Source organism: Pan troglodytes, chromosome 14 (genome assembly GCF_028858775.2).
Source record: "Pan troglodytes isolate AG18354 chromosome 14, NHGRI_mPanTro3-v2.0_pri, whole genome shotgun sequence".
In the NCBI taxonomy this organism is placed as follows: domain Eukaryota; kingdom Metazoa; phylum Chordata; class Mammalia; order Primates; family Hominidae; genus Pan; species Pan troglodytes.
The window spans coordinates 84,066,744-84,081,959 of NC_072412.2; the positions used below are offsets into that span (position 1 = coordinate 84,066,744).

A 15,216-nucleotide genomic window follows, 5' to 3' on the forward strand; every position below is an offset into this window, starting at 1 on the left:
AAGATATAAAATAATGAGTTATAAATGTTTCTTTGAAGGAACTGTCAGTACAAAAAATTTCCCTTTATGAAACACTAGGTCATCCCAGCACTTTGGGAGGCCGAGGCAGGAGGATCACTTGAACCCAAGAGTTTGAGACAAGTCTGGGCAACATGGTGAAGCCCCACCTCTACAAAAACTGCAGAAATTAGCTGGGCCTGGTGTCATGCGCCTGTTGTCCTAGCTACTAGGGAGACTGAAGTGGGAGGACTGTTGAGGCCACAAGGTGGAGGCTGCAGTGAGCTGTGATCACACCACAGCACTCTAGCCTGGGTGACAGAGCAAGACTCTGTCTCAGAAAAAAAAAAAAAAAAATCTAGAAAGCAGCACAATGTGTCCAAGTAATCAGGTATAGACAGAGTACTAAGGATTATTAATGAGAACAGTGCAGGTAGTATAGGCTCAGAAAAGGAAGGGGCTGCCATAAGAATCATCAGCAGGGAAGGCCCCTAGTAGCAAGAGAGAGGGAGTTGACCTTTGAGGAATGGGCAAAACGTAGATAAAAAGCTGAGTAGTGGGAAATCATTCTGAACCAAGAGAACAACAACTTTTGACTCCTGCAGCTCTCTAGTCAGTGTAGTTGGCTTATTCAAAGCAGAGAGTGCCAGGGCACATGTAGCTGTCCATCCTTGCCTATTAATTATTGCCAATTCTCCTTGTACAAATTCAAGGTGGATTTGCCTGGAGAAGTGGGAGGAAGTAATAGAGGATCTACTGAAGGCAGGATTTATATATCTTGTGATCTAGATAATAAAATTTGGTTGCTCAAGCCTCTGGCCATAGACCAGAGAAAGGCCTCCTCTTGAAAGCTCAGCTTGACCATGAAGCCTTTATGACAGCATAGAATGTGGGGAAAATGCTTTTCCCCTCTCAAGATGGCCCTTGCTTTATGAATATTTTAAGAAGTGATAGAATAATACAGTTCTCCCATTCTTGCAAAAGAAACTTTTATTTGGAGGTACAGAATAATTTAGGGTTGAGGCTGTCATACACTTTTGATATCTGCAAACATATTTGTATAAATTGACTCATTCCATACAGCCCCATTTCAGTCCTTAGTACAGTGTGGTTTGCCATGCACACACTAGTTACATGAAGACACAGAAATTGACTAGCTGATAAAAAATTTGCACACATGGAGACAGAGAGTAGAAAAATAGATAACAAAGACTGGGCAAGATGAGAGAAGTGTGTTAAAAGATGCAGACATACAGTAAGATAGAATGCATAAATTCAGTGTTTGATAGCAAAGTAGGATGACTATACTTAACAAAATGTATTGTACTTACGTGACGGACACCCTGATTACCCTAACTTGATCAATATATATTATATATACATAACAAAATTTCTCATGTGCTATGTACATTTGCACAAATTAAAAAGAAAAAGGAACCAAACAGCTTATTAATGAGTGAAAAGAATGAAAAGTTAAGGGATTGTCTTAGATATTTAGATTTTTTAAGTAGTTAGCTGGACTTACCATATACCTGCCTGCTGAAGAAACATTCTTTTGTTAGCTCAGCTTGTGGGAGGTTATTGAAAGGAAGGTGTAAGACCCCAATATCATGGTCCTTCCACGTGGCATCAAAAAGGATTAAACCTTTTTGGCTCCTGGTTATGTTTTAAGCTCATAAGAAGGCTTTCTCTCCACCTTGTGGCTCAGCTTTAAGGCCATAGGCGTGTCATTTCTCTCAAAACTTCTCTAAGGCTTATTTCTCTTTTCCTATCTCCATGGCTGCCTCCTCACACCTGTAGCTAGTTTCTGACAAAGAGCTTCAGATCCCCGACCTGCTTTGTGACCTGCTTTGTCCAGGTGTGGGAACCAAACACTGAGAAGTCCCACTCCTGGTGGCAGTCTTCCTTAAGATAGTGCTAGAAAGTAGAATACGTCCCCAGGTTCCCCTCCAGCCACAGGCCTCCCCCACCTCAAAATGATAACAGAATCAGTGGAGGATGAGGATATAAATCCACCTCAGATGAAGACATGACTCAGATGGACTTGGACAAAAAAGCAAACAAATTGAGAAATGCAGGTTATTAAAAAAACATACAGGATGACCAAACAATGATGACAAAGAGAACTGTACTATTAGGGATAGAAAAGAATAAGAGCATACATAAAAGAATTTAAGAAAAAAATGGAAGTATTGGTATGATGTGGATAAAGGGAAATTGAACTGGACAAATGGGAAGATGTGAATATAAATGAACTTGGACCATCTTTAACATTTCTTCTCCCCAGCCCTCACCATAGATGAGAAGAAAGCATCTTAGACCTCCCACCCTTTCCCTGGTGTCCTGCCTAACTCACCATCCCCTTGCTACCTGGACTATGCCTTGGCCCCGATCTAGCCTCCATAACCTTTCCTCATATCAATCCCCACTAGAGCCTCTTCTTGGGCATGGACTGACTCATCTACTACTGTTTCATATTTTGTGACCTGGAGTTGCTTGGAGAGTTCTGGGGCAGAGCTGACAAGAGAGAAGGCAAGTGAGGACCTCCTCAAAGAAAATGTCCCCCTCAACAATGTGGGCTAAAGCCAAATAGAGAGCAGTCTTCCTTAGAGAGATATACTCTACCTCCATATTTTTATTTGTCATTTATTCTAATTCCCCAGGCCAAGGGGCCACCATCTTTGTAACTATCTCACACTCCTCTTTGTGTCTTCAAAACAGTCACTGTTACTGCCTTTATAGTACTCATAAGAAGAAAAAAGTGCAGGGGCAGGAGCTGGCCCTATAAGAAAAAGGAGGACCTGAGCCCAGGCTTCCATGAGTGGGGTGAAAGATATGATGAGGAGTCAGGAGAGAAAAGTGGGACTTAAGAGGATACCATTTAAAACAGGGTAGGAAGGCATGAACTGAGGAAAATGATGAACTGAAGGGAGAAGTTTAGGGGATACAGAGGAGGGAATGCAGAAAGGGAGGATTCTAGCTAATTAAGATTTACTTAGACCCTTGAATCCTCAAAGTATTACAGAGGATGAAAAGTTCTGTAAAATACTGCTTCTATCACCCAGGATTCTTGTTCTATTCTTGTTCAGGGTAGAAATAAATTGCCCACAGACACTGTCATCTAGGGTAGAATAAAAAGTACCATGAAGGCCATATTCATAAGGCGATTCAGAACACAGAGGGATGAAGTCCAACATCTAGGAAAGTTGCCCTGGGAGCTGTCATTTGCTCTGGACATGAACACATAGGGCAATAATAGATACAAATAAAATAGAAAGTGGCAGGAAAAGGCTTTCCAGGTGGAGAGCGCAGCACGAGCCAACGTAAAGGAGAACCGGGGAAAGGCACGCTTGAGAGACTGCCCCATAGTTGCATCCATCCATTCGTTCAGTAAGCATGCGCTGGCCACCTACTCTGTGCCACAGCTTGTACTGAGCACAGGAGAAATAAAGTGAATCCACCTTGGTCTCTGCACCGAGTGTTTTCAGCATTGCTAAAATCAGAGTTTGTGGAGGGAGTAAGAGATATAATAGATTCCAAAGAACGATAAATGCCATGAAAGAAACCTAGGCTTTGTTCTATGCTTTGTGTAATTGTGTCCCATTCTTTGAAGTGGAGAATGGCATTACTAGACATGTGTTTTGAGAAAGAAACCAGCAAAAATACAAAGTGAAAGAGATCTTGAAAAACTTTGGTGATAAAATTATAAAACTATAACATTATACAACTATAAAATATAATTTTATAAAATTCAAATACCCAGTAGCTAATATAGACAAATTAATCCTTATTGAATGCCAGAATATTTCAGCCTAGGTCTCCATCTTCTCAGGCACACAGGCAGATGGAGTGTCCTTTCCCACATCACATCATCATACTATGTGACCCTTCTGCCCATTGGTAAGCACCTGTGGAGACAAGAAGCAATTTCTGGGTTAGAATACCATCAAGTTCATGGTAAGACTAGACTTCAAGATGTCTAAGGCATGGCCAGTGAGCTAGAGAAACTGAGCAAGGACTATAACTACCAGTGAGTCTGCCAGGTCTGGGCCATGAGAAGGAGAGAGTAAGGGGGTTTCAGTGGACCTCAGGGTGATGAATTCTTCAACTCCATATTGGGCTCCAAATTGGCCTTCCAAGCACTCCTGGTATACATTGTCTTCTACTCTATAGCTCTGGCCAGAATTGCTGATTTAAAGAGTTGTAGCCTTAAAATAAGGTCTACCCTCTGAGCAAATTTTGAAGTATACAATACGGTATTGTTAACTGTAGACACTAGACTATACAGTAGATCTCTAGGATCTATTTATCTTGTATAACTGAAACTTTGTACCCTTTGACTAATACCTGCCCCTGGCCCCTGGCAACCACCATAAGATGGTAGCTCTTATCTAAAGTGCTCTTATCAGAAAAAAAAAAATGATAATAAACAGAGTGGGAGGAAATCTTTGGAGGGGATGAAGAGGTTTATGGCATAGATAGTGGTGACGGTTTCACCAATGTATACTTATCTCCAAACTCAAGTTGCATACATTAAATAGTACAGCTTTTTGTATGTCAGTCACACCTCAATAAAGTGGTTTGAAAGAGTTAAAGTATAAATATTTGTAGACTTAGATTCTAGCTGTTCCATTTTAATTCTGTGCCTAGGAAAGATGAAAACATCTTCATTTTTCTTTATGATACAGAGGGCGAATGCAGAAATGGAGGCATCTAACTAATTAAAATTTACTTAGATTCTTAAATGCTTGAAGTATTATGGATGATGAAAAATTGTATAAAATACTGGTTCTATCTCCCAGGATTCTTTTTCTATAGCGTACAAATAAATGGGCACACTGGAAACTGTAATGTAAGATAAAATGAAAAAGTATCATAAATTTATAATAATCATATACTCTCCTGTAACATCATCACTCAGTATTCGCCTGTCTTCACTTCTCCTGAGACAATGATTCCAGAATTTATTGTTGTTCTTCATCTGCACTATTTAAACATCTTAGCACCAGCTTTTTTCATTTTTATTCAAAAATCCTCACTTTTGCAGCCTATTTATCCTCTCTTTGAAACATATATGTTACACTCAGGTAGCCTACTTGATTACAGCCAGAAAATCACAGCTTTAATCTTGGAGGGGCCACAAATCGGTGGAGGGAGAAGGCAAGTTATGTAAACACATTGTGTTGTAGTTTCTCTAGCAATTAGTAAGGAAGAGCAAAACTCCTCCTGCCTCACAAGGGGGCTGTGAAGATTATGTATAACATATTTTAAAGTATTTCCAAAAGTAGAATATGCTTAGCAAATTCAGTGCACTTCATGAGATAATAATAAAGCACTGATCCATTAATGGTGCAGGAAATAAATTTCAGGGACTTCCTTCCAGGAGTGACCACCCCAAGTTTCTGTCCCCCAGCTGGATTCTGCCAAGGATAATAAAGAAGCTCTTCATGCTTTTATACCTTCAAAAACATTTGATTATAACCTACTATGTGCCAACTATTGTTCTAGATGCTGGAGATACTACAGCTCTTAAAGTTATTTGGAAGAGGTTAGATCATGTTAGGTTATGAATTGTAATCATGATTGTTATTACAAATTGAGTTATTTTTATATGTTTAAAAGTAAAAAGGCATTAAGTTTGAGCTTGATCAAATGTATTCTTTTTATTTGAAAACTATTGCAAAGCAAATCTCCATTTTGCTCATACCAATTTTAGGAGGAATTGTTTTTAATTTATCTTTAAATGATAATACATAGCACTTGTAGAGTGTTCAACTTGCTTTTCTCCATGCACTATACCTGGCTTGAAAGGAAAATGATGAAGGAAGGAAGGAGAGAAGAGAAAGTGAATATTTATGGAGTGCCAAAATTGTTTCATGTGCTTTTATACCCAGAACCTTACATAGGCCCCTCACATCTTCTCTTGCAACGTGCTGGATCCCACAATGATTTTCTCTGCCATGAAGGTTTATAGCTGATCAATGACAGTGTGGTTCTTTCTTGTACAGTAACTTAAAAAAAAAAAAAAAACACCTTGACATGATTTTCCCATTGAATCCAGAGGAGAAAGGATTTTGTCATGTAAGGCTGATAGCAGATATGCATTCCCCAGTGGGCTTGAGGGCTGTAGTTTCCCAGAGAGGCCAGGTCACAAATAAAGCACAAGAACTGACATTTTACCTCTTTCACTGCTGAGATGTTTTCATAGGCTCCAGTCCTGTTCCCTCTAACTTCTTTCGCTTCTGGGTTCAGCAGGGATTCCACTTCATTCTACCAGAGCTTCATTCTGTTGTTGTTAATTCTAGAATAGAATTGATTCCAAATTTTGACTATCATAAACCATACCCAAGAGGATTTCCCTTCTGAAGTACCCAAAGGACTAAATTAGAGGCTATTTCATCTCTAGTGGTAGGGATGGGATCTAGTGGTGTCACTATGGGAAGTCCCTTAAAAAATTAATTTTCACTTATAAAACAGTGTGTAGATCATTGTTTTGATATTCAGTGACCCAGTGACCCCTAACTTTAGAAAAAATCTGGGAAATGGACTTCAGGCATTCTTTCGTCCTTTGTCCTAGGAGTGATGACTGCCACTACATTCTTTCCACAGACCACAGTCTACTTCAAATCATGAAAAGTTCTTCATTCTTTCATGCCTTCAAAAATTATTTAATCAGCACTTACTATATGCAAGACACTGTTCTAGGAACTGGGCATGTCATAAATAAATTAGTAATGTCCCTGCTTTCATGGAACATGCCTTCTAGTTTAGGAAGACATAAAAGAAATAAGAAACAAATAAGAAAGATGATTTTACATACTTATGTGAGTGAATACACACACACACACGCAGGAGAAGCAATAGAACGTAACTAAAGAGGACTAATATTAGTAAGGTCTATCTGTAGAGGTAATATTTGAAAAAGAACCAACAGAGCAAAGAACCTGGGAAAGAAATTTCCAGGCAAAAAGAACTACATACAAATGCCAAGGCCTTGAGACAAGAATAAGCTTGCTCAAGGCACAAATAAAAAAAATGAATAACATAGAAATTGTATCTGAGAGGTAGGTAGAAAACAGATCAAAAAGGCTTTGTAGACCTTGATAAGGTGTGTGAATTTTATTCCAAATGTGATAGTGAACAACTAGAGTTTTTAAACAAATACATCTAGTAATATAATTTACAGTTTAAAAAGTTGCTGTGGCTGCTAGTGGAAAATAATCTGCTGGGAGACAAGAGTGGGTGCAAATAGGAAAGTTAGTGGTGGTTCAGGCAAGATGTGGTGGCAGCTTGGCCTTCAGTGGTGACAGTAGTGGTGAAATGTAACAGGCTAAGTTGGGATATATTTGGGGGGCAGGGAGTTCCTGCATAAAGAGAAGGGGCTGGACCACAGGAAATTGTGTTCTTTCTCACTACTACTTCCTCACAACTCTCCAGATAAGAACTCACGGCTCATTTTGTGTTTTCAATAGTGTTGGTGCTTTTGTTTGGAAATGATGGCAACACAGAGCCAATAGTAGTCATTGTTATGCTAAAATAGTGCATTTAGCACAGGCCTGGCTCATAGTAAGTGTATAACCAATGAGAGCTATTATTATTCAAAAACTGATCATCACTAGCTTCAGTGCATGCTCAATACAGCTTGCTGAGTTTAATATTTTAAAGGTATTGGTACTTTTTTCCAGAACATTCTATTGAAAAATTTTTTTATTCTATGCCTTTAATATGATTAAAAAGGTAGACAAGATAGTGTGTCCAGCTGATACAGCACTAGAGGACTGGTTACAGACCAGGAAATAATTCACTGTGTTACCCTTCACTGAGCACTCACCATGTGTCAGACACTCTGCTCTGTGCCAGCGATAGATGAGTGTGACACACAGCTTGCCCTCGAGAGTTTCTCAATCTAAGAGGAAAAATAGAAATGTAATTAAATCTATACAATACAAAACATAATTAAATCTATACAAATGACATGTACCAGAATGCAATCCAGAAAAAAGTGTGATGGACTATGTCTTATGGTAGGGGGTAAGAGGAGAAAGGGTAAAGAACGGTTATACAAAGAAAGTGAAACTTGAGAAGGATTTTGAAATATAACCAAGGGGATAAGGATGGACAGGGCAGTTTGGCCAGGGGGGACAACATATGTCATCAATTTATTTGAGAGCCACTTAAGCCAATGTTCTCATTGGCTAATAATAATGTCAGTACTTTATTACCAAAATAGAATTTGATGTCCATTTGGCAATACAGATTTGAACACCAATGCAAATAGTTAAGCATTTACTGAAATATTTTCAATAGAATATTCATTGTATTAAATATTAGGAGACACTATAGGAAATAAATTCTCTGATCAAAAACACTTGGTAAATACTAGACATAATAAAATTAAATAGCCCTCTGAAATACAGTATCAGAGTCCGTAATATGCTAATAGACTGCATGAATCACTAAGGGGAAGAGAGAATATATAGTGTTTTCAAATATATTGGATCATAGAGTTCTTTTTTCTACTGATCTTCCAGGGATAATGTTCTGAAGAACAGACTTAAAAGACAATACAGCCAAGCAAGCTGCATGTTTAATTTTACTTTGAACCACTTTGAGCCTCAATATGATTATCTGGAAAATAGATCTGGCAGTACCTTTTTTTGGCTTTTCTCAGACAGTTGTCATAGCCATCATTTGTTCCATGAATTAACAGAAATGTCAAAGAAACGCCAGGAAGGTGGCACCTCCTCCTAGATGGGCAGCTGGGTATTCGTTTGCTAGTACTGCCAAAGCAAAGCACCACAAACTGAGTGGCTTAAACAACAGAATTTATTTTTTTATTCCAGAGGTTGGAAATCCCAGATCAAGGTGTCAACTGGACTGGTTTCTTCTGGGGATTCTCTCCTTAGCTTGTAGATGGCTATCTTCTCCTTGTCTCTTCACATGGCCTCCCCTCTATACATGGCTGTGTCCTAATCTCCTCTTCATATAAAGACATCAGTCATATTGAAATATGAACTACTCGATGACTTCATTTTAATTCAATTACCTCTATAAGAATCTTATCTCCAAATACAGTCACATTCTGAGGTACTGGGGGTTAGGACTTCAATATATGGATGAGGTGGGAGGGTGAACACAATGCAGCCCATAATACTCTGGTTCTCAGGTTGACAGAACACTCCAAAGTCAAGATCTCCAATTACTCAAAGCTGATCAATGATAATCCAACATGTAAGAGAAGGGCTGTAAAGTAAAAACAAAGCTATATCCATTTTATTAAACCAATATTGAGCTCCATTTTGTATACACTCTACGCTAGAAGCACAGATAGGTAAGTAGGACAGATACAGTTCTTGACCTCACAAAGTTAGTCTAGTGTGATTCTAGTCAATTACCCCTGGAAAATGTTCATGGAAAAACTGAATAGTGATGTGAAATCAGAGCCAAGGTGGTAGTTGGCAAATGCTGAAGGACTGTTACATCATCTCCACTAGAATCACCAGTTAGGTGGACCATGGCTCCAGGATCCTCTCTATTGAGGATAGAGAGGAGTTAATCTATTTCTTTAGCAAGCCTACCTTTCAAACTTAAATGTATTTTCTAATCACCTTGTTTTGTAGACTGAATGTTTGTTTGCCCTCACAATTCATATGTTGAAGCCTAAATCCCCAATGCAATGGTATTTGGAGGTGGGGCCTTTGGGGAGTAGTTAAGTCATGAGGGTGGAGCCCTTATGAATGGGATTAATGCCCTTTAAAGGGATGAGGAGACCAAAGCTCTCTCTCTTCCTCTGCCATATAAGGATACAATAAGAAGGTGGCAGAATGGAAAAGGCCCCTTACCTAGTCATGGCGTAACCATGCTGGGACTCTGATCTTGGACTTCCAGCCTTCAGAGCAGTGAGAAATAAATTTTTGTTCTTTATAAGCCGCCTGTTTTTTATAGCCATTTTATGGTATTTTGTTACAGCAGCCGAAACTAAGGCACTTTGACAGGGCTTGGGTATTTCCCAAATCTCTCGTGTTAATATACATCTTCTAGGGCAGAAAACTTCTATAGATACATATTCAACACTTTTTTGTGAATTTTTTTTGTTACTTCAAATCTTTAAAAATGGCCATTTTATATATTTGTTTCCAAATTATAAATCTGTTTTATTGTAGCCCCCTATGTACTATCTTATTTATTTGCCAAAAAGATAATTTATCTTTGAGCCCTAACTTTAGAAAAAATTTGGGAAATGGACTTTAGGCATTCTTTTGTCCTTTGTCCTAGGAGAGATGCCTACCACTACATTCTTTCCACTGACCAGAGTCTACTGCAAATCATGAAAAGTTCTTCATTCTTTCATGCCTTCAAAAATTATTTAATCAGCACTTACTATATGCCAGACACTGTTCTAGGAACTAGGGATGTCTTTTTGCCTGGAAATTTATTTCCCAGTTTCTTTGCTCTGCTGGTTCTTTTTCAAATATTACCTCTACAGATAGACCTTCCTACAGTATTAAGAACTAAGTGATTCTATAGAGAAGACATGGAATTAACCTAGGTGCTTATCTGTGGTATATTAGATAAAGAAATTGTGGTACATATACACCATGGAATACTGTGCAGCCATAGAAAAGAATAAAATCATGTTCTTTGCAACAATATAGATGCAGCTGCAGGATATTATCCTAAGCGAGCTAACACAAAAACAGAAAACCAAATACCGCATGTTCTTACTTATAAATGGGAGCTAAACATGGACACAAATACGGGAACAATAGGCACTGGGGACCCCAAAAATTGGGAGGGAGGGAAGGAGACAAGGACTGAGAAACTACCTATTGAGTAGTATTCTCTATTGAGTACTAGTAATGGCTGACGGGATCAATCATAGTCCAAACCTCAGCATCAGGCAATATACCAATGTAACAAATCTGCACCTGTGTCCCCCTGAGTCTAAAATAAAAGTCGAAATTTTTTAAAAGAGAAAACATTTTATGCTGATGGAACTGTGTTATATCCTGATTATGATTACCTCATCTTATGCAGTTACCACAATTCATCAAACTGTACATTTAAAATCAGTATGTTTTATTTTGTATGAATAATATCTTAATCAAAAAAGAAAAAGAAAAAAAAGGAACTAAGTGATAAAGGCCAAATTTGGTTAGTGCTATTGAACTAACCAATCTAGAATCAATCAGACTTTTGTTTTTCTTTTTTTCTTGTTGGAATCAACTGAGCATTCAGAGTTCACCTTGGCAGTAGAACAAAAAAATGAAACCAAAGTGATTATTTTAGCAATAGCAAATATACTTAGGTCATGTCTTATCCTTTACACTCTCAAAGCCCACTTCTGTTTGGAACGCTTCATATACTTTGTACCTCCGCTGCATGTGTCTACTGTTAACCTGGTAAGTTAGGATGGCCAACCACCATGGTTTGCCCGGGACTGAGGAGTTCCATGGGATGTGGGACTTGCTAAAACCAAGAAAGTCCTGGGAAGACTAGGAGTTGGTCATCCTACAAAGGCACAAATAAACACAGAGAATGCAAATTCTGAGGATTTGGGCTCCCAGCCCCCAGCACCCTGATTTCTTCTCTTCTTTCCAGCCTTCCTGACACATGAATGTAGTTTTCTCTGTAAAGCTTTTCCTACCTCCCCTCCACCAATCACAAGGTTAACTGTCCCTTTAAGACTCTGCAGCACTTCTTCATGCCTCCCATGACATTGTAATTATCTATTTCCTTGGTTCTCCTTCACTGGACAAGATCCTCAGTGGACCTGCCCACACCTTCTTTGTATTGGTAGCCTCAGTACAGCCCAGTTATCACACTTATTAATAACCATTTGCCTGAATACATAGATGAATAAGAAGAGAATTTTCCCAAAGTACTGTGTTTATTAAAATCATAAAAACTGAATATTGAAAAGAATACTTTAATAATATGGTCCAGCTACCCATCGTGATTTGGGGGTCAACAAACCAGGAGTCCCAAGACTTTCCCTTATTATCTGTACTTCCTGAGCACATAGCTGAGCCACCTTGAATTCATTTGTTCATATGTGAAACACAGAACACAATAATTTCTTCTCAAGCTGTTGGGTAGATTAAATGAGATGATATTTATAAGAAGAGGGTTGTAAACTTGGGGGCACTAGACAAGTATCAGGTATCATTATTACTATTACTAATGATATTAGCAATATTATTATTCAGTGAAGAAAATAAAAACACTATTGTAAAGCCTTTGCGGATTCCCCTCCAAGTGACTGTCCATCTTCTGCTAGAATTTAATCTCTCTGAATGAGAAATACTTTCCATTCTCTCAATTGTTCCCCATGTAAAATACTTTTATATTTTATTACCAGCCCTGTTGCTCTTGCCTAAATAGTAGTTAATTTCGAGTAGTCTCAGGCTGAGAATTGAGCACAATAGTCCAGATGTGGTCCGAGCAGTATTATCTTCTCCTAGATTCTATACTCCATACATCTGTTAATTGAACCCAGACACTCTTTAGCTCTTAGCAGCAGTTGCATCACACTACTTTGAGTCTTAATCAAATAGCCTCATTCTTTCTATCTTCTTTCTTTTCCTTATTTTTCTTTCGGTTACTTTGATGTGCTTGCATACCCAAGGAAGGTCCCCTTGAGCTACTTTTTCCCATCTTGAGCAATTATTGAACTAATAAGTGGGAAAATGTGCAAAACAGTCTCTCAAAAACCAAAAACAAAACCCAGCAGTTATTTGCCTTCTCCCATGCCAACAATAGAGACTGAATAAACACATGTTCTTTCATTTTTCACTTATGATAGGCAACACTAAGATTCACTTCCTCATAGGCCTGTTTTGAATGTTCAAGTTTATCGGGCTTTAGGTTCAGAACACTCACTAATGCTTTGATGCACTAAGACACAGTTCTCACTGGAAGGGTTTTTATTAAGTGGACAGCTATGGTGTCACAGGCAAGATATTTGCACAGAGCATTAATTTAGAGAGAAAAAGGTTTCTGTGTAACTTAACCAGACTGAACAGCTATTTCCACTTTACCTGAATAAAGTATTTTCATGTTTTATCACAATAGTTTGCAACTGCAAAAGCTTCGCCCAGTTTTTAAGAGTAGCTATGAACTGTCAGGATACATTATTTGAAATGAAGCCTGACAGCTCCAGGCTTGAAAGTAAAATACATTTTATTGTTTAAAAGCATTTCTCTGCCACCTCACTTTCATCCCCCCTCCCAAACTCCGCCCATCCCACCATCCCTTATAAGCACCCCTCTCCTGGCCTGAAATGAGATTCACTGCAATCATTTTAAAATTGTTTAATCCTCATTAAATAACACTGCATGAAGGAAAATCTTAAAGGTGGGGTTTCCTTTTCTTAGTCTGAAAATGAATCATGAGAACTAATACAGAGTATTTTGTGTATGTGAGAGGAACAGATAGCACACAAGAAGTTGTACACACTGTCGTGTTGGAAGAAACAAAATCCTGTTCAGTTAGTATCCGGAGAAGGATGATTAAATGCCAAACGGCTTGCACTCTGCGCTACATATATTACCACCTTGGTGACGGGAAGTTTCTTAAACCTCTAGTCTGATGGTCCATCCGAAGAGAGACAACACAGTGAATCTTTCTCTTGACAACACTTTCTCAAGGGACCCTTGAGTCTTTAAAGCAATCTTTGTCTGTTTTCAGATTCTGTTTTTTCTGGCCTTGGACAGAATGTTGTTTGCCAGAGAAGACTTTTTCTAGAATCTCTGAAATTACCATGGATTTATACACACCCATCAGTTATGCCTTATATATTCTGAAGACTGATATTCTAGGGAACATAGTAGAGGTGGAGTGATGTTGTCCAGTGAGCATTCTTCTCCAGAAATTCACTGCTACCTTTTTCTTACCACAGCATCATAATGATTGAAGAGAGGCAGGATTCCATTCAAAGCATACAGTACAGAAAAGAAAGGGCTGGGAAAAAAATTAACTTACAAATGAAAATCTTTTGTTGTTAATGATATTCAATAATAGAAGCCTAATCTCCTACGTATATTATCATCTGGCAAACTAGTTACACATTTAATAAGGTTTTGCTGTATAAATTATAAATGAAATAAACAATTCTGTCACCATGGTGTGCAATGAATACACCACATGTTATATGTAAATATATTAGTCATTTGCCTTTTGTTTATGTGTCACTGAAATCCATTTTCTTTATGGTGTATTTTCTATTCCCTATGGGTTCCAACCAAAGTCGTTTCAACCATACACATATCGGCCTTTAAAGTGGAATTATGCTGTTATTGTCCTTTTTCTGCCCAGTTTTAATAACACCTGCTTTTGTGCCAGTTTCATTTACTGCTGCAAATTGTAATTCAATAGAGAACAACAACAAAAACAACAAAAAAACCCAACCACCCTAACAGCAAATGTGACTCCAGAAAGGAGCTGTGTGATATATTGACACAATACAGAAAACATATTGAAACAATTTTTATTCTCATTATTTTTCCCCCAAAATTAAATATGCCCGATAAAGCAAGTTAACATATTCTGCGTGTCTCTCTCCACTCCCAACTAAACCCAAATCCTTGGCTTTTAATGAGATAATTTTTTAAAAAACAGAATCAATGTTTCAGCCTTTCAAGTGGTGGCATTTTTATTTTAAGCAGAGAGGCATAAATGCATGAAGGATGCAAATCTGGGCTCTTTCAATGGCTCACCACAGTGTGACAGCTGTGGACGGGATCAAGACAAAAGCGGTGACTGCTCCAAGAAAATGATGGCTTAGGCATCTCCAGCCCAATCAATAATCTGGCATGTTGAGGTCAATCACTGCATGACCATATTCAGTTCGAGCCAGCCAAAGATTATTAGTTTGACACCCAGAGGCTATTTCTTTCTGCTGTGGATGGCGGAAAGAGAGCTTGTGTGCCTCTCTTCAGAACCAAATGGAGAAAGCCTAACTATTTATAACAATAGAAGCACTGAAACAGAATTTTCAGAGAGGCTTCATATTTGTTAGGAGGAATCCCCTACAATATCCTCCAGGCTGAGTAATTCTTCTGAAATTGTCACTAAGCTAATTTTGTGTTTCATCCATTCAAAAAATTAGAATGTTTTTAAGCCTCTATCATTTCCCAGGCTGTGTCCTAGAACCTGGGGGATACAAACACAAATAAGATACACTTGTTATCCTCAGAGAGGAATAAATGTAGAAGCTTC

General features: G+C 38.3%; 1 protein-coding gene and 1 long non-coding RNA gene across 5 annotated transcripts in view; one reads left to right on the forward strand and one right to left on the reverse strand.

Annotated features, from left to right (window-relative positions):
• LOC134808141 (uncharacterized) overlaps positions 1-15,216 on the forward strand; it is a 562,219-nt gene that overhangs the window by 331,982 nt on the left and 215,021 nt on the right. The window lies entirely within an intron of this gene.
• POU4F1 (POU class 4 homeobox 1) overlaps positions 914-15,216 on the reverse strand; it is a 217,168-nt gene continuing 202,865 nt past the window's right edge. The window contains exons 4-6 of the mRNA XM_063792250.1: positions 7,829-7,903; positions 6,178-6,298; positions 914-3,905 (exon numbers count right to left, since the gene is read on the reverse strand). The gene's annotated coding sequence lies outside the window, so the exon portion shown is untranslated. The remainder of the gene's footprint in view (positions 3,906-6,177; positions 6,299-7,828; positions 7,904-15,216) is intronic.